Consider the following 23,947-nt stretch of genomic DNA (forward strand, 5'->3'; position numbering starts at 1 on the left):
GTGTGTGTGTAGCTCTCTGTGTGTAGCAGTGTGTGTAGCTGTGTGCACCGTGCAGTGTGTGTGTGTGTGTGGCTCTCTGTGTGTAGCAGTGTGCACAGTGCAGTGTGTGTGTAGCAGTGTCTGCAGCTATGAGCACAGTGCAATGTGTGTAGCTCTGTGTGTGTAGCTGTGTGCACAGTGCAGTGTGTGTGTGTGTAGCTCACAGTGCAGTGTGTGTGTGTGTGTGTGTGTGTGCAGTGTGTGTGTGTGTAGCAGTGTGTGCAAGGCACGCGTGCTGCGTGCGGGGCTCGGTGCGGGGAGGAAGCCGCCACCTGACCCCACAAAGGACGCGGCTCCGGCTCCCTCCCTCGCTCGCGTTTCCAATTTCCCCGGCTCCGCTGCCCGCACGCAGCCGGCAACATGGCGATGGGGCGCTCCCCGGCCGGCCGCTAGCGCGGGGACCCGGCTCCGCTCGGCTCCGGCCCGCCCGGGGAGAGATGCTGCCGCGGCGCGCCCGGGACACTTCCCCGCCTCTCGCCGCCTGCGCTCGCCCGGCCCGGTGATGGACTGAGACCCGCCGGCTCCCCGCACTCCCAGCACGGGGTGAGTAAGGGGCCCCGGCCGGGGGATTTCGCCCGTGCCCCCAGCGAGGCACCGTGTGGCTTTCAGCCCGGGCTGGGGGCTCCTTTTCCGCCCCCAACCGCTTGCATTGCCTGGGGGTCTCGCCATGGGGGGCTGCTTTGAACCCCACTAACAGCACTGCTGGTTTTAATAATCTCTTCCAGCCCCCCCCTGCCCCTGCCTGGCTGATTGGGGCTATTTTGTGCAGTGTGATGTGATGTTTCTCAGGGGGGGGAGTCACTGTGCTGGGGGAATGGGGTGAAATGCTGGGGAGTTCGCATCCCTTGGCACCCAGGCACAAAATGTGGCAGCGGTGAATGGCCATGCCCAAGGGGGAGATACTTATCCGGCTCCCACGCTGTGTGTGTGCAAATGAGAGTCCCCCAGGCATCTGCGGGTGCCAGTCTTGGTGCACCATACAGCTGATCTCTGCCCCATCCATCACGCCACCCAAACTAACCTCCCGCTGGAAACAACAGCAGCACCAGAGAGAAAGATGAGAGAGGGATTCCGGATGGCTGAGTAGCTGCAGCTTCCCTGGAACAGAGATACTCAGGACCTTTGAAAATTAGGCCTGTCAATTGCCAGACATACCCCCACTCCCTCCTCATATCTATCACCATGCCCCCCCTTGCATATCTATCGCCATGCCCCCCCCACATATCTATCTCTCTGTCACCGTACCCCCACTCTCCAGTGTCCTCAGGAAGGGCCCGGAGGGTGGGATTGTGCCCAGTGTTTACTGGCAGGATAGACCCCCTCTGCGATGGGGCATTAGGAATAAAAGGAGAAACAAGGACACTGTGAGTTAAATCAAGACGGCATGTGCTTCAGAGGTGTGCACGCATCTGCATAGGAGTCTCTCCATACCTGCATACATGTATGTGCATCTGTGTGTTGTGTTTGTGTGTGAACCTGTGTATGTTTGTCCCCAGGTGCATGCATGCCTGTTCTGTGTGCATGTGTCTGTGAATGCACGCCTACACACACACACACACACACAGCAAGGGCTGGAAGTTATTTCCATTGTTGGCCTGTGCAGGTTAAGGAGCAAATCAACCCCCAAATAATGTGGTGTGCCAGCAACGCCTGACCCAGCTGAGGGGTGGGGTGGGGGTTGCTGATCTGGAGACAGGCAGCACCGGGACACACTGACCGGGGAGTCTGCATTTCCAGAGACATGGCAGCACCTTGCCTACAAATGCTCCTACATACCGAGGGGATGGAGACATTAGTAGATGTACAGCGATTTTAGATGGGGCTAGATGGCTAGGTAGATAAAGCAGGATTAGGGTTGGCAGTTAGATGGCTAGATAGATGGGTACATGTGAAGAGAGAGAGCAAAGGATTAGGGCCTGTATCTCTCCATGAGCCCAAATCCCTCTTGCACTCTCTCATCTATCTAATCTGTGGAGCTGTGCACACGGGCCGAGCGGTGCACAGACACACACACAGAGCCTGGTTCTGTGTTTCAGTCGTCTCCATTAACAGTCCGGTGGAAGGTGCAGAGGGTTATGTGCGTGTGTAGATTATATTAACACATATAGAGGTGTGTGTGTGTGTGTGGGGGGTTATATACACATTATCCAGCTGTCTGTCTCCAAAGACTCCCCTCCATCACAGGCCTTATGGGGGAGGGGGACAGAGGTGGTCTCCCTGCTCAGGGTGGGGCTCAGTGCCATTCCTGCCCCCTAGAGTGTGGGTTGGAGACATGGCTAGAATGCCCCACGCTGCGGCTATTCTCTGCTCCCAGGGTCAGGAGGTGCCAAGTGCAGTCTGGAGTAGCCCCCAGGTTGTCCTTACTAATGCTGCTGCCTGTGCATGAGCAGAGTTAGTATGAATCAGCCTAACAGCCTCTGGAACTCACTGCCACAGGAGGCTGGCGCTTGGAGCTGGAAAAGGGGCAGGTGCTTAATTACTCGAATCTACAACAATATCTGCCAGGCTGCTGCGCTCCCTTATTCAGTAACGGTTACTCCAGGGCCTCACCCCGGGATGCCAGAAAATTGGCCCCCGGCCAAGGGGATGAATTCTGTGAGCAAGGGGGGCAGGGGCACCTTGTGGGCAGGGCACAGAGGGAACCAGGGCCACTGAGACACTTCAGGGAATGGGGAGCCTGGCAGTGCAGCATTGGCTGCACTGCTTTGTTATTACAGGGTCTCTTGGGGGTGCTGGGACTGCACAGGTGGATTTGTTACTACAGGGTGTTGGGGGGAGGGGACTCTCTATTCAGCACTTCCTACCCCCTTAGGTTTGTTTCTCCCTTTACTGAGTCACATGGGCACCACACTGACAAACCAGGGAGGAGAACTAATCTTGGTAGCAATGAACAAGCTTTCATTCCCTGGCGGGGTGGAGTGGGGCTTGCTGAGCATCAGGACTCTCGAGTTCTGTCCCTGGCCTGGGACAGGCTGTGCAGCATACGCCATTGCTCATCACCAGCCCCTTGGCCACAGCCCAACACGCAGCACCGACCCATTTGTCCTATTGATTGGGGCTGCCATCGATAGCTGTGTGCCTGAAGCATCCTCTGCTTCTGGGCTGGCTCTGTGTGTGTGTGTGTGTGTGTGTGTGTCCTTGTTACCACCATCCTCTGCCTGCTCCTGCTCCCACCCACAGCTGGCCCCTGGGATCTCTCTCAGCTCTGTTCATTCAAGAGAGCATTTCAAGATGAGAAGAATCTTTGTGCCGTAAAGTTATGTGTGGAATGGACTCAGGGCCTTTCCCTCTAGGGGACGCTGGCTCCAATCCAGCCCCAGGGCAGGGAGACGGGCTGGCTCAGGGGGAGGGGTAATGGGGCCTTTCCTCTGTAGGGTCCAGTATAACCCCTTCCTTTAACTGAGAAACTGCACAAGGTCCCTTCAGGCAGAGCGAGGATCAGAACACAGCTCTGTACTATGAGACACCCACATCTCACTTTGCCCCAGTGCCTCCCACACTGGACATGCCAAATCTCTGTACAGCTGCCACTCTAACAGCCCTCTGTCCCCTGAGCCTGGAATGGGAGCCAGCCCCTACCCCAGGGGTCACAACTGAGAGTGCACCAAGGGGCAAACTCATCCCTGGCTTCTCCAGACCTGCAAGGGCTAGACTTTGCAACCAAAATATTCTATTCCAACAGACAGAGGGGTACGTACATAGCCATGATCTCTCAGGCCAGCCAGCCCAGGGAGCCATCCGCCCCGAAAACCGTTAGAGGGACTGGTTCTGTTCTGGTGCGCCACACACCAGACATGATCCAAAATTGTGCATTGAAAAGTATTTAAGGAAAATGCCTGGCTGAGCAAATAGAACATTTTTGACTGGTAGAAATTTGACAAACATTTTCAAAACAAAAAATAACTAAAAAATGGTGGTTTCATTTCAGTTCTTGACGGACAGACCAAAAAAAAGTCATTTGAAAATGTTGGTTCTCTTTTGGGGGCCTTTTCCCCATTCTCTTTCTTTAACCCCACCCCACCCCCTATTTCCAGTGGGGGAAAGAGAAGGTTTAAAAAAAAAGAGAAAAATAAAAATTGATGCCATTTTTGTTTGTTCCCCCCCACAAAAAAAGTTGGCTTCCCTTCAAAGTGACCAATGTAATGTGTTTCCATTTCCCCCCAATCAAAAACAATCAAAAACTTCAAATTTCATTCTATAAAAAAAGCATGAAAATTCCCAGTGCTGATTGGAGTGGCCCCTCTCCAGGGCCAGGAGGTGCCCGGGAGGAGTCCAGCCCAGCTTGGCAGGTGTTAAAAGTCCTTCCCACCTGTGTGGGGGTCTGAGTTTGGGAGCTGTTCCCCTGCGCTCGGCACTCCCTCAGCAGAGAGGCCAAGAGCCACCTGGGCTGTGGGGACTGAACTGCCCCATGAACCCTTGAGGCAGCCCCTCCCTGGACTGGGGTGAGTCTGGCTGGAAGCACAGGGTGGGACACTGCACCCAAGACTGGCCAGACGGAGCATGGGGAGGCGGCGTGTGGCTCAAGGTTCTTTCCAGAGCCCCCACATCTGCTCATCCATCTGGTCAATGCTTGGGGTTTCCAGATCCCTCTTTTGCGAGGGTGCTGACTGGGGCTCCCTGGATCCCTCCTCAGGAGGGCACTGTGTGTGTGGGCCTCTACTCAGCACCCTCCTTTAGCTGAAAGCACCATCTGCCCCCACCATCCCGCTGTGTCTGTGGGTGGGGTCGTTGAAAGGCCTCGCCCCCTCCACTTTGCACCAGGCCCCCTGCCAGCTGAAGTCCAGTGGGCCTGGCTGGATGCAGCGCTGGGACAATGGTGTCCCTTGCACCAGTTCCAGTGGCCAACCTGTGCAGAAAGTAGGGTTGCCAATTTTGGTTGGACATTTTCCTGGAGGTTTTCTCACATGACAATCTTTAACTCCTGGAGGCTCCAGGACTATCCTGGAGGGTTGGCAACCAAAGCAGAAACCCATCCACAATTGGTGTAGAAGCAATTCCCTAACTCAGGTCCCAGTGGTTCAGTGCAGTGCCAGGTGCATGGCCCAGGCTATGCACTCCAGCCATAGCAGGCAGGCAAGGGCAGGTCCACTGCAAATACAGATATTAGCTTCTGGGAGACTCAGATCTGTGGCTACAGAGATCTGGGAGGGGACCCCGAACAAGCTGGGCCTGGGGACAGTTCCCATCAACCAGGTGGGACTCAGCCCAGGGTACTATTGTAGCACCCCAAAACCCAAGGCTGGGGCCCCCTCAAGGCAGCTGCTGCACACACTTACCTCACAACAGAGATGTGGGACCCTGATCATGCCAGGTGCCGCACAGACACCCTCCTCCCAACAACTGAGGGCAGGGCCCCTGTAATGCCAGGCTCTGCACAAACTCCAGTAGAGATCAGGTGCTCCCACCCCATCATGACAGGCGTGGCACACACAGTGGGAGACAAACCCTGCACAGAACAGCTCATAGTCTCAACCGAGAAAGGGGAAACTGAGGCACAGAGAAACAAAGGAACTTGCCCAACATCTTACAGTAGGTCAGTGGCAGAGCAGAGAATAGAACCTAGGATTCCTGGCTCCCAGCCCTAACCCCCTACACCTCACCACTCTCTCAGAGTGGGAGTAGAACCCAGGAGTCCTGGCTCCCAGGAGTCCTGGCTCCCAGCCCAGTGCCCTGCCCACTGGAACATGCTGTTCCTGACACCCACGCAAACCAGTAGCTAGATCAACACCTGTGCTTGCAGCCCCAGCTGGGAGAGGTCTGCACAGGCCCCAGGGCTGAGTCCCCACCTGCCTACTAGAGGGGTCCCTCTGGGGCAGGTGAGTCCTATGGGGGAGGAGATATTGGGGGGGGGGCTCTCCCTGAAAACATCTCTGGGGGGCCAGGTGGGAGGCCCCTCTGCACACAGACCTCTATCCCCACACATGCCCCTGCTCTGGGATCGCACTGATCCAACCCACCTCCTCCAAGCAGCCCTGTCCTTGGGGACGTGACCGTGCACGCCAAGGACTTTTCCATAGCCTTTGCCAGTCCCTGCTCAGGTATCTGGAGATCTGCATGCCCTTGAGCAGTGTCACAGCCTGACATGGCTCCCTGACGTGGCCATGATATAAATATGTCCTCAGCAGCCCAGCCACAACCTGCTGGGGTGGGGCCCCTAATGCCGGGATCCTGATCCAGAACACACAGAGATTCTGAGCCCAGCACCATCACAGGAGCCTGAGGTAGGTTTTGATCCACTATTGCCACACCAGGGGGTATTCAGCCTGAGCTGAGAGCCAGGTCTCCTGGGTTCTAGTCCCAGGGGAGGGATAGCTCAGTGGTTTGAGCATTGGCCTGCTAAACCCAGGGTTGTGAGTTCAGTCTTTGAGGGGGCCACTTAGGGATCTGGGGCAAAAATTGGTCCTGCTAGTGAAGGCAGGGGGCTGGACTCAATGACCTTTCAAGGTCCCTTCCAGTTCTAGGAGATTGGTATATCTCCAATTATTATTACCTAGCTCTGGGAGGGGGAGTCTAGTAGCTAGAGCAGGGAGTGGGGGGCAGGTTTCCTAGGTTCTGTTACCAACTTTGGGGGCAGTGGGGTCTAGTGGGTTAAAGCAGAGGCGCTGGTGGGAGCCAGGACTCCTGGGTTCTATTCCCCACTCTCGTGCTATAGCAGGTCTGTAGTTCAGAGGGATCTGAATTGAGGTCACCTTCGCAGTGTCCCAGCTTTGCTAATACCTGTAACTCTAGCCGTTGTCTGAGCTGGCAGAGGAAAGGCTGCACTACAGTAAATCTCTCTCTTGCTGCACCAGAAACCAACCCGGCAGCCTCATTGTGTTTCCTTCTGAAAGGCTGCTGCCCTCCTGCACATCACCTGAGCAGGTGGAATCAGTTTGGAGTGAGGCCCACTCAGCCCTGATGAACCGAGCAATCTGAGGGGAATGGGAGCCCGGGGGTGGGGGAGATAGAGGTTAGAGCCAGAGGGCTGGGAGCCCTTCTGGAGCTGGGAATCCAGCCAGGAATCCTGGCTGCCAGAACCTCAGCCCCTGCTCGAACCACTACATCCCCCTCTCCTGCAAGAGCCAGGGGTAGAACCCAGAGTCCTTATTCCCCTCTCCCCTCCCAGAGTTAGGGCCAGCACCCACTAAGCCAGGCCCATGGCCCTTTGTGCGGTTCTGTAGCTCCCGTCTCACTTCCCACGCTTTGCCCCAGGCCCTGGGCTGAGGCACTAATCAACCAGCTGGCCCACTCTCTGCCGAGCGAGCAGGGACTTTAACAGCCGAGCAAGCTGGCTCTGCAGAGCCTGGCGCGCGCCCTGGGGGACTGGCCTGGGAATCAGTTCAGCTGGTGTCAGCGACTCATCCACCTGCTCTTCGTACCTCTGGGCAATGAGAAATGGGAATGGATTTATCGACAGCCGGGCAGCCACGGCGGGCAGCTCACCCCCCAGGGACACAGGGCCGACTGACTGCTGGGGGAGCTGGGCAGCACCACTCACGTCTGGCCTGGATTATGTGAGTGGCATGGCTGGGGCACTGGCAGCTCTGTGCCGGTGGAGATGCATTGGGTTCCCACTCCGCTGCCCTAGCACTGCGCTGGGATGGACCCATGAGCCAGGGAGTTTGAAGGGATTGAACGTGCATCAGGGAATTTGGGAAGATGGAGTTGGCAAATCTAAGCGTTCTTCTTGTGGGCTCTGCATAGGCTCCCCTCTGGAGAGGAAGGGGTGAGGCACTGTCAGAGTGTAATATTTACACTCTATAAGCCAGCCCTGGGACAGATACGGTCTCAACCTACACACGGGCAATGCCCCTGCCTGTCAGGGATCTCAGCTCAACCCCAAGTCTTGGGCCCCGGGGAACAACTCTGTCCCCAGAATTTACCATAAGGAGGGAGAGTTGGACAGGGAGGAAGCTCCCCTGCTGTTTGCAACTCCCCAAAAAACAAGGTGCATCACAAACCAAACAACGGTGCAGCATTCTTCCACGGAAGAATATCACTCATACCCTTGGGAAAAGAACTGGAAGGCCATGGTGACTCCCACCATGATGTTATCAGCAAAATGTAATCCCCCATGCCCTGTAGCTTCCTTTGGATACAGGAGTCACCTTCACTTCCTGTTCTAAATTATCACAGGGCAGTGGTGTGCAGCTGTTCACAGGGACAGATCATCCGCTGGAGTAAATTGTCCTGGCTCCACTCATTTCAACCAAGCTATGACAGTTTACACCAATCGAGGATCTTGCTTGTAGAGTCTAATGCCAAAAGGGCCTGTTCTGATCTTCCAGTCTGACCTCCTGCATCATCCAGGCCACCCCCAAGGATTCCTACATCCCTTCCATCACTTCTGTCTGTGCTGGTCTGGATTGAAAAACTCTAGGCAATGGACAGTTTGCACATTAAACAGTCTTGCACCCTAGAGGCAGCTAAATCTCAGCACCGGGTGATGGATCCCTGTATAAATAGCCCCTGCCCCCCACCCCAGAGGCAGCTGCATCTCAGCACCGAGTGAAGGATCCCTGTATAAAACAGCCCCCACGCCCCACCTGAGAAGTGGGCACATCTCAGTGCTGGGTAAGGGGTCTCTGTATGAACACAGTTTATATATTCATTAAAGGCTGTGGGTTTTCTGAATGCAAGGCCGGGTATAAAGAACAGTTATTCATACAGTAATGAACATAAGAATGTTAAACCACAACTATTCAACATTTTTAGACTTGGTAACTTGCACCCAAGAGTGATCTCTGAACTTTGCTTTTTAACAAATCCTGGAACAGTGGAGAAGTTCCAGAGAACTAATGTTGTGCCAATATTTGAAAAGGGTTAGCAGGACAACCCAGGTGATTATAAGTCTGTCGGTCTGACATTGATCTCAGGCAAAATCATGGACCATTGAGATGGGACACAACCAGTAAAGGATATAATGTATGCCGATCAGCATGGTTTTATAGAACACACATCTCGTCAAACAAACGTGGTATTGTTTTTAGATGAGATTGCAAGTCTGGTTGATAAAGGTGTTGACACAGTAGGGTTAAGTAAGACATTTGGCTTAGTCCCATGTGATATTCTGATTGGAGTTATTAGCACTGAAATGGCAAAACACTTCTTTAAGGCAGGGGTAACATTGCCCACTGATAGCTCGGGTCCTTCTAGAACGGTGGGTTCAGCAACAAACATCTGAAAACCAGGAAATTCCGAGTTAAGGTAAAAACCCACTCAGCCTTAACTCTGCCCCATGGAGCTGGGAGTAGCCATTGGGAATTATCTGCATGCACTCCAGCTGCCGTCACTGTGTTAGGTGTTGCCTTATTGTGGGTGGGGGGGGCACGGAATGAGTTGGAGCAGCTGGGAAGAGCTCTGTCATATGAGGAAATCTGGGTGTGCGTCCCCCCATGTGTGTTCTCAAAGGGGAGAGGCTCCACTCTGCATCGTTACAGTACAGACTTGTATAGGTTGTGTCGGTAGCAGGGCACTGGGGGGGTGAGTGGAATCGGAGCATAGTCTGGGATTTAGTGAAGGGTAGGGATAGTAGAGGGTTTGGTGGTATCCTGTGGGCAGCTGTGATGAGGTTCTACGAGGGTGTGGAGTGGCTGGTAGAGTTTGCAGATGTGGTACTCTGTCGGGGGAGTAGCGTAGGACAAGTGCAGCAAATACCTGTGCCTCACAGTGAAAAGGCAGAGTGTGAGGGTGTGTGTTATGGGGCATTGCTCAAAGAGGCTGGGGGGCATTTACCTTAACTCTGTAAAAGCAGCAAAGAGTCTTGTGGCACCGTATAGACTAACAGACGTTTTGGAGCATGAGCTTTCGTGGGTGAATACCCACTTCATCGGATGCATGTAGTGGAAATTTCCAGGGGCAGGTATATATAAGCAAGCAAGAAGCAGGCTAGAGATAACGAGGTTAGTTCAATCAGGGAGGATGAAGACCCTCTTCTAGCAGCTGAGGAGAGAGGAGAAACTGGTTTCGTAGTTGGCTAGCCATTCACAGTCTTTGTTTAATCCTGAGCTGATGGTGTCAAATTTGCAGATGAACTGAAGCTCAGCAGTTTCTCTCTGAAGTCTGGTCCTGAAGTTTTTTTGCTGCAGGATGGCCACCTTAAGATCTGCTATTGTGTGGCCAGGGAGGTTGAAGTGTTCTCCTACAGGTTTTTGTATATTGCCATTCCTAATATCTGATTTGTGTCCATTTATCCTTTTCCTTAGAGACTGTCCAGTTTGGCCGATGTACATAGCAGAGGGGCATTGCTGGCATATGATGGCATATATTACATTGGTGGACGTGCAGGTGAATGAACCGGTGATGGTGTGGCTGATCTGGTTAGGTCCTGTGGTGTCGCTGGTGTAGATATGTGGGCAGAGTTGGCATCGAGGTTTGTTGCATGGATTGGTTCCTGAGTTAGAGTTACTATGGTGCAGTGTGCAGTTACTGGTGAGAATATGCTTCAGGTTGGCAGGTTGTCTGTGGGCGAGGACTGGCCTGCCACTCAAGGTCTGTGAAAGTGTGGGATCATTGTCCAGGATGGGTTGTAGATCCCTGATGATGTGTTGGAGGGGTTTTAGCTGTATGTGATGGCCAGTGGAGTCCTGTTGGTTTCTTTCTTGGGTTTGTCTTGCAGTAGGAGGCTTCTGGGTACACGTCTGGCTCTGTTGATCTGTTTCCTTATTTCCTCGTGTGGGTATTGTAGTTTTGAGAATGCTTGATGGAGATTTTGTAGGTGTTGGTCTCTGTCTGAGGGGTTAGAGCAGATACGGTTGTACCTCAGTGCTTGGCTGTAGACAATGGATCGTGTGGTGTGCCTGGGATGGAAGCTGGAGGCATGAAGGTAGGCATAGCGGTCGGTAGGTTTTTGGTATAGGGTGGTGTTAATGTGACCATCACTTATTTGCACCGTGGTGTCTAGGAAGTGGACCTCCCGTGTAGATTGGTCCAGGCTGAGGTTGATGGTGGGGTGGAAGCTGTTGAAATCGTGGTGGAATTTTTCCAGAGTCTCCTTCCCATGGGTCCAGATGATGAAGATGTAATCAATGTAGCGTAGATAGAGAAGGGGCGTGAGTGGACGAGAGCTGAGGAAGCGTTGTTCCAGGTCAGTCATAAAAATGTTGGCATATTGTGGGGCCATGCGGGTGCCCATAGCGGTGCCACTGCTCTGAAGATATGTATTGTCATCAAATTTGAAATAGTTGTGTGTGAGGATAAAGGCACAGAGCTCAGCAACCAGTTGTGCTGTGGCATCATCAGGGATACTGTTCCTGACAGCTTGTGTTCCATCAGTGTGTGGGATGTTTGTGTAGAGAGCCTCTACATCCATGGTGGCTAGGATGGTGTTTTCTGGAAGGTCACCAATGCATTGTAGTTTCCTCAGGAAATCAGTGGTGTCACGGAGATAGCTGGGAGTGCTGGTGGCATAGGGTCTGAGTAGAGAATCCACATATCCAGACAGTCCTTCAGTGAGAGTGCCAATGCCCGAGATGATGGGGCGTCCAGGATTTCCGGGTTTGTGGATCTTGGGTAGTAGATACCCTTAGAGCCCTAACCAGGGTTATTCTATGTTGATTTGTTCTGGTATTAATGTAGGGAGTGTCCTGAGTAGATGGTGCAGTTTCTTAGTGTATTCTTCAGTGGGATCTGAGGGAAGTGGCCTGTAGAATTTGGTATTGGAGAGTTGTCTGGCGGCCTCCTTTTGGTAGTCAGACCTGTTCATGATGACAACAGTACCTCCTTTATCAGCCTCTTTGATTATAATGTCAGGGTGGTTTCTGAGGCTGTGGATGGCATTGCGTTCTGCAATGCCACCCACAGAAACCACAGGACCTAACCAGATCAGCCACACCATCACCGGTTCATTCACCTGCACGTCCACCAATGTAATATATGCCAGCAATGCCCCTCTGCTATGTACATCCAGGGCCGGCTCCAGACCCCAGCGCGCCAAGCGCACGCTGGGGGCGGCATTTTGCCGGGAGGGCGGCAGGCGGCTCCGGCGGATCTTCTGCAGTCATGCCTGCAGGAGGTCCACTGGAGCTGCAGGACCAGCGGACCTCCCGCAAGCATGCCTGCAGAGGGTTCGCTGGTCCCGCGGCTCGGGTGGACCTCCCGCAGGCATGCCTGCGGATGCTCCACCGGAGCCGCGGGAGCAGCGCACCCTCCGCAGGCACGTCTGCAAGAGATCCCCCGGAGTCGTGGGACCGACGACCGGCAGCGTGCCCCTTGCGGCATGCCGCCGTGCTTGGGGCGGCCAAATTCCTAGAGCCTCTCCACCTCACCTTCCACCTCATCTGAGCACCCAACCACTCTTCCCAACCACCCATTCCCATAACACTCCTATTCCTTGCTGCAGACCCCAGCCCCTCTTCACCTGTGAGCACTTCCTCTTGCACCCCAGTACCACTCCCCTGAGCAGTCACATGTGCAATTTAATCTCTCTTCAGAAAGAGTTTCAGCATCTCCTGAATTCTCTGCTGTGTTCAGATTACAGTTCTCCACAATCAATAAATAAAAATATTGACCGAGGTAGATTTTTCCTTTCCACTTCCTTCTCAGATGTCTGCCCAGGGTGGCTCTCAAACTGAACCTATTAACATAATGAAATGCTGTTGGGTTTTCCCTCGGGCGGGCTGTATCTCAGGAACCCGTGGCTCAAATAACCCCAGCTCTGGCTCACTAACCCTACCCTATGCTCCCATGAGCAAATTTCAAGACAATCCATGTAAGCAGGTGGGATTTTAGAGCACTTAAAAGAGGCATCTTTTAGACAGGAGGACTTCCCATGGCAGGGTTACATGTACAGCTGTGCCACTGCAGCATGTCTGGCGAAGAGGCTCTGTGCTGACGGGAGAGCGTCTTCTCCACCGTGAATGGCTGAAGCTGTATCAATGGGAGAAGCTCTCTTGCCAGCTTAGCACTGTGCACATGAGCGCTTATGTTGGTGTAACTCATGTCTCTTGGGGGGGATTATTCACACCCCTGAGTGACATAAGTCATGCTAACATAGGCTGTAGCATACACATAGCATTAGTTAGAGCAGAGCTGGCATGCGCCATGAGACTAACAGAGCAGAGGGAGAGTGGAGGGGAGGGACTCTATCCATCCATCCATCAGCAGGGCAGACTCAGAGGTGGTAAGGGGCCCCATTCATCTCAATGAGCTGTTCTCAGCTGAAAGAATGCTGAATGGAGAGGAGCTTGCTTGGAGACCTGACCTGCTCCATACCTGTCAGTGGGTGTTCCTGTCCCCTGGCCTGGAGAGTTTCTATAATAATAAATGGAGATATACCTATCTCAGAACTGGAAGGGACCCCAAAAGGTCATTGAGTCCAGCCCCCTGCCCTGCTTTCACTAGCAGGACCAAGTACTGATTTTTGCCCCAGATCCCTAAGTGGCCCTGTCAAGCATTGAACTCACAACCCTGCATTAGCAGGCCAATGCTCAAACCACTGAGCTATCCCACCCCTGTTCTCAGTGCCCCACCCAGTGTCAGCAGCATGTTCTCGGGACATGCTCCATCCCTAGAATCGGAACCGTCGGGCTGGAAGTGATCTGCAAAGGGCAAGTCCAGCTCCCTGTGCTGAGGCAGGGCCAAGTAAACCTAAACGACCCCTGACAAGTGTTCGTCTCCCTTGCTGCAGATGAAGCCCATTATGTCTTGTCCTCCCTCCACTAGGCACATGGAACAGTTGATCACCAGCCTCTTTGAACAGCCTCATATGCAAACCCTGAGGCCTCACCAGTGCTGAGTAGAGCAGGACAATTCCCTCCCGTGTCTTGCACATGACACTCTGTAACAGGGTTCACTCACCGCAAGAGCACCTCCTCCTGGCCAGGCATAGCGGAGCAGCTTCCTTCCTGTACGCTACCCCCTGCTGATGGTCATTCCATTGCTGCAGTGTCCTCTCTTCACAACTCAGCCCTCCTCTAGGTTACTAGATAGTGTCGTCCCCAGGGTAGCAAAGTCTCACCAGACCAGCTGTCCGGCTGGTGCCTCCAAGAGTCCTGCATGTCTACTCAGTGGCTGGTTGGGAAACCCAGGCCCCCCCTACACTGGGGCTCTGTAACCAACAGCCAAGGTCTACAAAGGCCCCCTCCATGATGCTCTTTCCCTGGACTACTCCCTAGCCTGCCTTCTCAGGCTCTTTCCCCACAACGCCTCTGGGGTTGAGCCTTCTTCCAGGGCCTTCTTTCCCTAGTTTGCTTATGAGAATGTCATGTGGGACTTTGACAAAATGTCTTATTAAATCAAGATATGTCTGCTGCTTCACCCCATCCACTGGGCCTTTAACCCAGTCAAAGAATGAAATTAGGTTGGTTTGGCATGATTTGTTCTTGACAAATCCATGCTGGCTATTCCTTAAAACTCTATTACCCTCCAGGTGCTTACAAATTGATTGTTTAATAATCTGTTCCAGTATCTTTCCAGCTATCAACGTTAAGCTGACTGGTCTATAATTCCCTGTGTCCTCTTCATTTCTCCTTTTTAAAGACAGGCACTGTGTTTGCCCTTCTCCAGTTTTCTGGGACCTCACCTGTCCTCTATGAGTTCCCAAAGATAACTGCCAATGGTTCTGAGGTTATTTTAGCTAGTTCCTTAAGAACCCTTGGATGAATGTCATCAGGTGCTGCCGCCTTGAATACATCTACCTTATCTAAATATTTTAAGCGGTTCTTTTCCTATTTCCTCTGTGTTGTTAATATTAATTGTGTTGAGTATCTGGTCACCATTAACCTTTTCAGTGAAGACTGAAGCATAACAGGCATTAAGCACCTCAGCTTTCTGGAGTCATCGCTTATTAGCTCTTCTTACCTGCTAAGTAGAGGACCTGAACTTTCCTTCATCTTTCTCTTAATACAGTTAAAGAACCTCTTTTTATTGCCTTTTATGGCCCTTGCTAGGTGTAACTCATTGTGTACCTAACCCTTTCTGATTTTTGTTCCTACATGCGCATACTACTCTTCTGTAGTCCTGCTCAGCAATTTGTCCACTCTTTGTAAGATTCCTTCAGGTCATTAAAGGACTCCTTATCCAGTCCTATTGGCCTCTTACTAGTCTTCCTATCTTTCCTTCGGGCTGGGATAGTTTGAAGTTATCCCTTTAATATTGTCCGTTCTAAGCAGCCCACCCAGAGAGGTGGGGCTTCCCCAGATCACACTGGGGGAGGGGAGCGCAGAGAGTGGGTCTCAGACCCTGCTCAACAGGTGATCTCTCCAGAACCCAGCACACACGTGGGGACCATGAAGCAGGGGGTCAGAGCCCCATAGATGGGCAGGGAACCCCAGATCCTGGCACACACAGGGGCGCAGGGAGTGTGGCTCAGACATCCCTAGGAGGCAGGGATCCCCAGGTCCCAGCTCAGATGGAGGAGTAGGGAAAGGACTCAGACCCCCCCCCATTCCCCAAGAGGGGCAGGGGCCCCCTAGGTTCTGGCACAACACATGAAGGTAAAGAAAGGCGCTCAGACCCCTCCAATCCTAGCACACATAGAATGGGAGAATGTGGGGCTGACAGACACCCCTGTCCCTATTCTCCCCAACCCCCCACTCACCACCAAGTCCCCTTCCCAGAGTCCCTCAAATGGTCTCCCAAGCCTTTTCACTTCCTCTACCATCCACCTCCATTCATCCTCCTCCCCTCAGTGCAGCCACAACCCCCTCCCGTAAAATGCCCCTCCCTTGCCAGCAAGCACTCACATGTCTAATTTTCTTTTGACACAAATACTTTCACTGCAGATTCCTCCTTCCCCCGCCCTCAAGATTTAATATTAGTTATTTTCAGTAAAAGTCAGGGACAGGTCATGGACAACAAACAGAAATCCATGGAAGCCTGTGACCTGTCCCTGACTTCTACTGAAAATAACTAACTGAGACAACGTAACTGTGACCGGGTAAGGATAAAAAAGGTAGAGTGATGTCATGGTAGGGTTCTACTACAGACCACCTGAGCAGGAAGAAGAGATGGATGAGGCATTTAAAAAAAAAATCATCCAAAGCACAGGACTTGGTGGTGATGGGGGACTTCAACTACTCAGACATCTGTTGGGAAAACACAGCAGGGCACAGATTATCCAACATGTTCTTGGAATGTATTAGAGACTTTTTTTTTTATTTCAGAAGGTGAAGAAAGCTACTAGGGAAGAGGCTGTTCTAGATTTGATTTTGACAAATAGGGAGGAACTGGTTGAGAATCTGAAAGTGGAAGGCAGCTTGGGTGAAAGTGCTCATGAAATGGCAGAGTTCATGGTTCTCAGAAATAAAGACAGTGCATTTCAAGAAGGCAGACTTTAGCAAACTCAGGTAGTTGGTAGGTAAGATCCCATGGGAAGCAAGTCTAAGGGGGAAAAACAGTTGAAGACAGCTGGCAGTTTTTCAAAGAGACATTATTAAGGGCACAAGAGCAAACTATCCCACTGCGTAGGAAAAACAGGAAGTATGGCAAGGGATGACCCTGGCTTAACCAGGAGATCTTCAATGATCTAAAAATCAAAAGAGTCCTACAAGAAGTGGAAACTAGGTCAAATTACAAAGGATGAATATAAATAAATAACACAAGTATGTAGAGACAAAATTAGAAAGGCCAAGGCACAAAATGAGATCAAACTAACTAAGACATAAAGGGTAACAAGAAAACATTCTACAAATACATTAGCAGCATGAGGAAGACCAAGGACAGGGTAGGCCCGTTACTCAATGAGAGGTGGGGGGAGAAATAACAGAAAATGTGGAAATGGTAGAGGTGCTTAATGATGTCTTTGTTTCGGTTTTCACCAAGAAGGTTGGTGGCGATTGGAAGCCTAACATAGTGAATGCCAGTGAAAATGAGGTAGGATCAGAGGCTAAAATAGGGAAAGAACAAGTTAAAATTTATTTAGACAAGTTAGAAGTCTTCAAGTCATCAGGGCCTGATGAAATGTATCCTAGAATACTCAAGGAGCTGACTGAGGAGAGATCTGAGTCATTAACGATTATCTTTGAAAAGTCGTGGAGGATGGGAGAGATTCCATAAGACCGGAAAAGGGTAAATATCGTGCCCATCTATAAAAAGGGAAATAAGGACAACCCGGGGAATTACAGAGCAGTCAGCTTAACTTCTTTACCTGGGAAGAGAATGGAGCATATAATTAAGCAATCAATTTGCAAACATCTAGAAGATAATAAAGTGATAAGTATCAGTCGACATGGATTTGTCAAGAACAAATCATGTCAAACCAACCTGATAGCTTTCTTTGACAGGGTAACAAGCCTTGTGAATGGGGAGGGTGGGGTGGGAGGGAGAAGCTATAGACCTAGTATATCTTGAGTTTAGTAAAGCTTTTGATACTGTCTTGCAGGACTTTCTCATAAACACACTAGGGAAATGCAAACTAGATGGAGCTACTATAAGGTGGGTGCATAATTGGTTGGAAAATTGTTCCCAGAGAGTAGTTATCAGTGGTTCACAGTCATGCTGGAAGGGCATAACGAGTGGGGTCCTGCAGGGATCAGTTCTGGGTCCAGTTCTGTTCAATATCTTCATCAATGATTTAGATAATGGCATAGAGAGTACACTTATAAAGTTTGCGGATGATACCAAGCTGAGAGGGATTGCAAGTGCTTTGAAGGGTAGGATTAAAATTCAAAATGATTTGGACAAACTGAAGAAATGGTCTGAAGTAAATAGGATGAAATTCAATAAGGACAAATGCAAAGTGCTACACTTAGGAAGGAACAATCAGTTGCACACATACAAAATGGGAAATGCTGCCTAGGCAAGAGTACTGCAGAAAGGGATCTGGGGGCCATAGTGGACCACAAGCTAAATATGAGTCAACAATGTAACACTGTTGCAAAAAAAGCAAACATCATTCTGGGATATACTAGCAGGAGTGTTGTAAGCAAGACACGAGAAGTCATTCTTCTGCTCTACTCTGCGCTGATTAGGCCTCAATTGGAATATTGTGTCCAGTTCTGGGTGCCACATTTCAGGAAAGATGTGGACAAATTGGAGAAAGTCCAGAGAAGAACAACAAAAATGATTAAATGTCTAGAAAACATGACCTTTGAAGGAAGATTGAAAAAATTGGGTTTGTTTAGTCCAGAGAAGAGAAGACCGAGAGGGAACATGATAAGAGTTTTCAAGTACCTAAAAGGTTATTACAAGGGAAGGAGAAAAATTGTTCCTCTTAACCTCTGAGGATAGGACAAGAAGCAATGGGCTTAAATTGCAGCAAGGGTGGTTTAGGCTGGACATTAGGAAAAACTTCCTAACTGTCAGGGTGGTTAAGCAGTGGAATAAATTGCTTAGGGAGGTTGTGGAATCTCCATCACTGGAGATTTTTAAGAGCAGGTGTAGATGGGCAGACTCACCCCTGCGGTGCCTCCTGCTGGTGACTTCAGGAATTAGCTCGGTTTCAGCTCCAGAGTGCCCTCTGCAGGCCGGTGAACCATCTGTCCTCTGGCCCCCATGTCCCTCCCTGGACCTGGTGCCCTTTTACATGGGGTGGTGCCCCCTGGCAGTAACCCCCTCAGTCTTAGGGTCTCCCCTCCCTGGGGAACCCCCACCCATTATCCCCACCTTGCCTCAGTATATGGCTACTGCTAGTCATTGTCTAGCCCCACGCCCTGGGGCAGACTGCAGTATCAGCCTACTCATCCCTGGCAAGGAGGGTTTGGGCCTGCTGCCTTGGCCTACCCCTGGGCTGCCCTCTGCAACCCCCAGTACCTATTAGCCCAATGCTAGGCCACAGCCTGGGGCTTTCCAGGCTAGAGCTCCCCAGCTCCTCTGCCTTTCCCCAGCCCCGCTTCACTCAGGTACCCTGTGTCTAGCTCCCTGCAGCCAGGCCCATCTCACCCTACCGCTAGAGAGAGACTGTTTGCTTCTGCCTTCCCTGGCCTTCTTGTTAGGCCCTGTTGCTCAGTTTGGGGCATGGCCCCAGCTGCAGCCACTTCCCCCAATCAGCCCAGCCTAAAGCTGCTTTCTCCAGCCACAGCCCACTCCCAGGGCTGTTTTTAACCCCTTCAGGGCAGGAGCAGGGTAAGCACCCTGCTACAGCAGGTTAGACTCGGTGTCCCCGTCAGGCTCCCTTCTTTTGACCCTCTGACCACACTCCTGTCCCTGTTCTTTTATTAGTTGTCCCCCGCAATTAGTGGGTTTCTGAGGCTCTGTGGCACCTCCCCTTAGGCTGGGGGGGGTTCCGTTAGCATGGGGCGGGCTTCACCCGCCCCCTCTCCCGGATAACCCAATAGATACAGCAGGTTAGACTCGGTGTCCCTGTCAGGCTCCCTTCTTTTGACCCTCTGACCACACTCCTGTCCCTGTTCTTTTATTAGTTGTCCCCCGAAATCAGTTGGGTTTTGAGGTCCTGTTGATCCCCTGGGAGGGGGATCCTTTAGCAGTGGGCGGGCTTCTGCTTCTGCCCGCCCACTTCCCGGAAACCCAATAGGTACAGCAGGTTAGACAGACACCTGTCAGGGATTGTCTAGATCAGGGGTCGGCAACCTCTGGCACGCGGCTTGCCAGGGTAAGCACGGGTAAGCTCGCCAGAGTAGGCATGTGGGAAGCTGCAGCCAGCACATCCCTCGGCCCACCCCGCTTCCCGCAGCCCCCGCATCAATGGGAGCCACAATCGGCCGAACCTGCCGATGCGACAGGTAAACAAACTGGCCCGGCCCGCCAGGGTGCTTACCCTGGCGAGCCACGTGCCAGAGGTTGCTGACCCCTGGTCTAGATAATACTTAGTCCTGCCATGAGTGCAGGGGACTGGACTAGATCAGTGGTTTTCAAACTTTTTTTCTGGAGACTCAGTTGAAGAAAATTGTTGATTCTCATGACCCAACGGAGTTGGGGATGAGGGGTTTGAGAGGAGTTCAGGGCTGGGCAGAGAGTTGGGGTGCAGGGGTGAGGGCTGCAGGGTGGGGCTGGGAGTGAGAGGTTCAGGGTGTGGGAAGGGGCTCTGGGCTGGGGCAGGGGTTGGGGTGCAGGAGGGTGTCAGGACTCTGGGCTGGGGGTGAAGACTCTGGGGTGGGGCTGGGGATGAGGAGTTTGGGGTGCAGGAAGGGGCCCCAGCTTTGGGGGGGCTCAGGGCCGGGGCAGAGAATTGGGGTGCAGGCTTACCTTGGGTGGCTCCCAGCCAGCGGTGCAGCAGGGGTGCTAAAGCAGGCTTCCTGCCTGTCCTGGCACTGTGGACTGTGCTGCGCCCCAGAAACAGTCAGCAGCAGGTCTGGCTCCTAGGTGGAGGTACACAAGTGGCTCCTTGCAATTCTTGCCCGCAGGCACTCCCCCCCTGGGGGGGGAGTGCGGAGCCAGTGCTCGGGGTGGGGGCAGCGTGCGGATCCCCGTGGCCCCCCCATCTAGGAGCCGGACCTACTGCTGGCTGCTTCCGGGACGCAGCGCGGTGTCAGAACAGGTAGGGACTAGTGTGCATTAGCTGGGAAGCACCACCAATGGGACTTTTAACTGCCCAGTCAGTGATGCTGACCAGAGCCGCCGCGACCCAGTGCCTGACATTCTGCAACTCAGTACTGGGTTTCAACCCTCAGTTTGAAAACCACTGGACTAGATGACCTCTCCCGGTCCCTTCCAATCCTATGATTCTATAAAAATGGGGCTGAGCCCCAGCCCTGCTGCAGGGGGTGGATCGGGGGAGGAGATGCAGCACCCACCGCCATTGTGGCTGGGAGTTCCTGGGTCCCCCACATGCCTACAGTGGCCTGGAGCTGTGGGCCCCAGTTTGAAGCTCCAGGAATGGCAGCTTGGAGCTCCAGGGTCCCCCCACTGCCTGCAGTGGCTTGGAGCTCCAGGTTCCCCTCACGGTGGCTGGGAGCTCTGGGTCCTCCCATGGTGGCTGGGAGCTGCAAGGGCCTCCGTTGCCCACAGCTGCTCAGAGCTGCACCTACCCCGAAGAGATGGATGCTAGCATGCTCCAGGTACACCCCGAGGGAAGGGGAGGAAGTGGCCCAGGGGCAGCCAACCTTAGTCTGGCTGCAGCTTTGCCTGAGGCATGGCCAGCGTGTTGTGGTTGGGATCCCCGCTGACCCGGTGGCGGACCACCCCACCACTGTTGGGGCCCTGGGGGGCGTAGGGTGGACCCAGACCTCACCTGCCACCCCACCCCTAGGGTGACAACCTCCCCTCTCCAGGCCAAGTGGCCTGTGCCCATCGGTTGTCTGCTGGCGGTAGAATGCCTAGTCTCTGGAGTTTTCTCTGGCTCTGCTACAAGAGCCCAGAACTAACTGACTACTGGGTTTGCTCTGTCTCTGCAACCAGAGACCAGAGCTGATTGCCTAGTGGATTTGCTCTGTCTCTGACCCAAGAGGCCAGAGTTAATTGAGTAGTGGTGTTGACCCGCCCTAGGCTGGAGGGCTTGGAGCTACTTAACGCCAGTGTTGGCCCAGGCCCCTGCCCCAAGTTCCCCGAGGCCATAGACTACGGTGGGAGCAGCCCCTGCTTGGAGGGTCCAAGGGCCCTAGACGGTTGGACTGCACAGCCCGTCAAACTGATAGGGATGCTAACACTACACTAATTGCCTTGATGCTAGGTGGATCGATGAAGTGAGAAGGTGTGTCCTCCCTCTGACCCAGACGAGAGGGACAACCGCCCCACCACTACACACAGCTTGAGTTAAAGATTCAAATAAAAGCGAGTAAAAGGATTTGGAAACATAAGGTAAAAGAAACATATAAAAGCACAATCTCTAGCCTAGTCCTATTAATAAGTGACTTTCCTGTCTAACAAGGTATTTCTTACCCAATGGTCAGTCTTCATAGCGCTTGTCCAGTCCAGGGAGCTGGGACTCACTTTTCATGAGACACTCCGACTGGCAGAATGTGGCCTCCAAATGGATAACAATTTGTGTTATTTCCTTCTCTACACTCCCAGGCCTTTGTCAATGCTCAAGTCTGCATCAGCCCCAGACTATAAAAAAGGGCTGCGCTGAGTCGAAGAATGTCAATTAGTCTCAGTGTTGACTGAGTCAACTGGGAGACTCACCCTGCCTCAGGAGACATGTTTCACCTCCCCCAGTTTTGGAAACCAATATTCTACAAGTTACATAACTTTAAAAATGTTTCCCATACAAACATCCCGCGATAACCTTGACAACCAGCTAGTTACTAGCTTTTGCCAGAAACCACATATGACCCCTTCAGTCAACTATCGATAAGATGATTGGATGCAGATGTAGATCATACACATCATCATGGTGGACATCACAGTTCCCTTTGAAAAGAGGACCCCGGCCTTCCGTAGTGCCTGATCTCAAAAGCTGGAGAAATATGCCCCTCTGGCTGACACTTTGAGAGCTAGGGGCTATGAGGTTGAAACTCACGCACTGATCATCAGAGCCCTGGGTGCATGGGACCCCAGTAACAAGTAACTGTTGAGAGAATGTGGAATCGGTCAATGCTACGCTTGGCTGATGCAGTAACTCATGGTGTCAGACGCCATCAGGTGGTTGAGAGACATCTAGGTAGAATGCATCACCGGACATCAGCAATACCAGAAGGGATGAGCTGGAGTGCGGATGCGAAGCGCAGTAGGGAAAGTAACTGAAATACTCCCCTAATAAAGGTAATAATTGGAGATATACCAATCTCCTAGAACTGGAAAGGACCTTGAAAGGTCATCAAGTCCAGCCCCCTGCCTTCACTAGCAGGACCAATTTTTGCCCCAGATCCCTAAGTGGCCTCCTCAAGGATTGAACTCACAACGCTGGGTTTAGTAGGCCAATGCTCAAACCACTGAGCTATCCCTCCCTCATAATGAATTGTATTCTCTAATGGACAACCTACTCTCAATTCTCAATTCCTGAGGGACAATCTTCACTCATAGCTATATGCGCTTTCCACAACTAACTCTCTGTGTCAGTTTTTATGAGAAATGTACCCAAATACTTGGATGCGAATATCTAAACTATATTGTTAAATTTATTCACCTAAATTTGGGTTAGTGCTGATTATGCACTATATTGTATCTTATGACTTTAAAAACAAACTTCATATTTGTGAATAATCTAAACACTATACCCAGATGTACAGACCACCACTCTTTTCTTAACCTGTGTATTATATAATCTTTTAACATTAGCTTTAATAAAAAATTTATATCTGCCAGGACATGCCTTGGCATATCTGTGTCACAGAGAGTCAGGTTCAAAGGATCGCTGCTTATCTGCTTGAGCTATCCAGCTAAAAACCCTGTCAATTCCTCTGTCTGCACATGCTTAGTGTAATCCGTGCACCTTGGAAATGCTTGGAGCATGCCTAACTGGAGAAGCAAACTCTTTTTTCAAACAATGTTGTAATTTGACTTTCCGCCATGCAGTCTGTTGGGTAACCCTCAAGTGTTGGAGAGCATGAGCCCTGGTTTGATCTCTATCTGTGTGCAATAGGGTGACCAGACAGCAAATGTGAAAAATCAGGACAGGGGGTAGGAGAGGTAATAGGAGCCTATATAAGAAAAAGACCCAACAATCGGGACTGTCCCTAAAAAAAAAATATAAAAAAAAAAATCGGGATATCTGGTCACCCTAGTGGGCAAAAAAATGTGGCCAGAATGGGTCAACTTCAAGAAACACTGTTTGGGGTGGGGCTGTATCTCAGGAACCCATTGGCCAAATGGCCTCCAATTTGGATCACTGACCCAACCCTGAACCCCCATAAGATGCACCAAATTTAAAGGCAACCCAAGTAACTGTACAGATTTTTGAGCACTTAGAACAGTCAAGCTTGAAACAGAAAGTTGCTCTTAACTATAGCAAAGCTGCTGCTCTGCTGTAATACAAAAACGCTGCAGCCCTGTGATAGGGTCTGGCCAGCCCCACCCTGAGGCCCGGTCTACACTGCAAAGTTAGGCTGATGTAAGCTGCCTTGTGTCAGTCTAGTTGTGAATATGTCTATAGTGAAATTTGTCTCTAGCTGAGGTAGGCACCCCGCAACAGCGACCCAGTGGAACCACCTCTCGG

At 51.9% G+C, this 23,947-nt stretch overlaps 1 protein-coding gene across 2 annotated transcripts in view; it reads left to right on the forward strand.

Moving 5' to 3' along the window:
• The first annotated feature begins 433 nt into the window (after positions 1–433).
• GAL3ST3 (galactose-3-O-sulfotransferase 3) overlaps positions 434–23,947 on the forward strand; it is a 37,974-nt gene continuing 14,460 nt past the window's right edge. The window contains exon 1 of one of the 2 annotated variants that reach the window (XM_045024881.1): positions 434–582. The gene's annotated coding sequence lies outside the window, so the exon portion shown is untranslated. Of the gene's footprint in view, positions 583–21,532; positions 21,652–23,947 lie in introns of those variants that run through there. The other variant, XM_045024882.1, reaches the window with a different exon arrangement.

The sequence above is a fragment of the Mauremys mutica genome, chromosome 7, assembly GCF_020497125.1.
Source record: "Mauremys mutica isolate MM-2020 ecotype Southern chromosome 7, ASM2049712v1, whole genome shotgun sequence".
Lineage (NCBI taxonomy): Eukaryota > Metazoa > Chordata > Testudines > Geoemydidae > Mauremys > Mauremys mutica.